Source organism: Octopus bimaculoides, chromosome 26, assembly GCF_001194135.2.
Source record: "Octopus bimaculoides isolate UCB-OBI-ISO-001 chromosome 26, ASM119413v2, whole genome shotgun sequence".
NCBI lineage: Eukaryota > Metazoa > Mollusca > Cephalopoda > Octopoda > Octopodidae > Octopus > Octopus bimaculoides.
This window is the reverse complement of record NC_069006.1, coordinates 4,008,177-4,009,472: the sequence shown is the minus strand read 5'-3', so window position 1 is coordinate 4,009,472 and position 1,296 is coordinate 4,008,177. Positions and strand designations below refer to the sequence as shown.

The 1,296-nt window shown below is 35.9% G+C and overlaps 2 protein-coding genes across 2 annotated transcripts in view; one reads left to right on the top strand and one right to left on the bottom strand.

The window, feature by feature from the left end:
* The window catches only part of LOC106883971 (deacetylase EF_0837), a 240,170-nt gene that overhangs the window by 62,649 nt on the left and 176,225 nt on the right, over positions 1 to 1,296 (bottom strand). The window lies entirely within an intron of this gene.
* The window catches only part of LOC106883970 (serine-rich adhesin for platelets), a 13,497-nt gene that overhangs the window by 3,619 nt on the left and 8,582 nt on the right, over positions 1 to 1,296 (top strand). The window lies entirely within an intron of this gene.

Here is a 1,296-nt window from a genome sequence, read left to right as displayed (position 1 = left end):
CACACACACACACACACACACACACACACACACACACACACACTTCAAATTTACAGAAAAAAGACGAAGACAGGTGAGAAAACAACAATCATGTGTATCAGTTTAAAAATACAAAGAAAACGAAGAATACATACATAGAATGATAAATTTTAAATTCCTTCTCCAGTCAAATTTATAATATTCATATTGCCTACGCTGCGTATCACCTAAATGCTTTCTTTCATATTTACACATTTAAAGTGCATTATGAAGTTGAAAAAAGCAAAAATCCTCTTCAGGAATGATTGACTATTATTTTTCACATCCTAACGGATGGAAAGTTTATTTCTATACAGACTTATACATACACACACACATACATATATGTGTGTGTGTGTGTGTGTGTGTGTGTGTATTGTGTGCATATATATATATGTATATATATGCATGTATATGTGTATGTATATATATATATGTATTATATATATGTGTGTGTGTGTGTGTGTGTGTGTGTGTGTGTGTGTGTGTGTGTGTGTGTGTGTGTGTGTGTGTGTGTGTGTGTGTGTGTGTGTGTGTGTGTATGTATTATATATGCATATGTATATATAGATCAAAACTGTTTGATTCAAATGCGTTGGTACTTTTGAGTTTTGAAGCGTGATGCTAGTCTTCAGCCATTTTGAATTTGAATGACAGAAGTTGATTGTTATTACCGTATGGCGGGCTGCGATTGGTCGAGGAAGGTGACATGGTGTTGTGGCTTGATGTTGGTATATGGGTAATAGTTAGTTGGAAAATACCGTATAGTCAACAGGAAATTGACCACGCGTTCACGATGCGGTATTTTCCAACTAACTGTTACCCTTATACCCACATCAAAGCATGACACCGTGTGACCTTCTTCGACCAATCCCAGCCCATCTTACGGCAATAACATTCAATTTCTGTCATTGAATTTCAAAATGGCTGACGACTAACATCGCGCTTGAAACTTAAGAGTACCAACAAATTTGAATCAAACTGCTTTGATCCATACATGTAACTCCCAATAAATTTGTTGAGTGCCCTTCTTTCGTTTGTCCACTCACCCGTATGTGTGTGTGTGTGTGTATATATATATCTTCGAAACGTCTAGATAGAATAGAGACAGCTGATGAAGGGATATTCCAAGTGGCTTTCCGTTTTCCTATGTGTTCGTTCCGTTGTCTGTAGTTTATTGTTCTAACGTCCTGTACCCTGATATGCATATATATACACATGTAGATGTAAGTATGTACATATATGTGTGTATACATGTATATATATTCTTTGTATTAT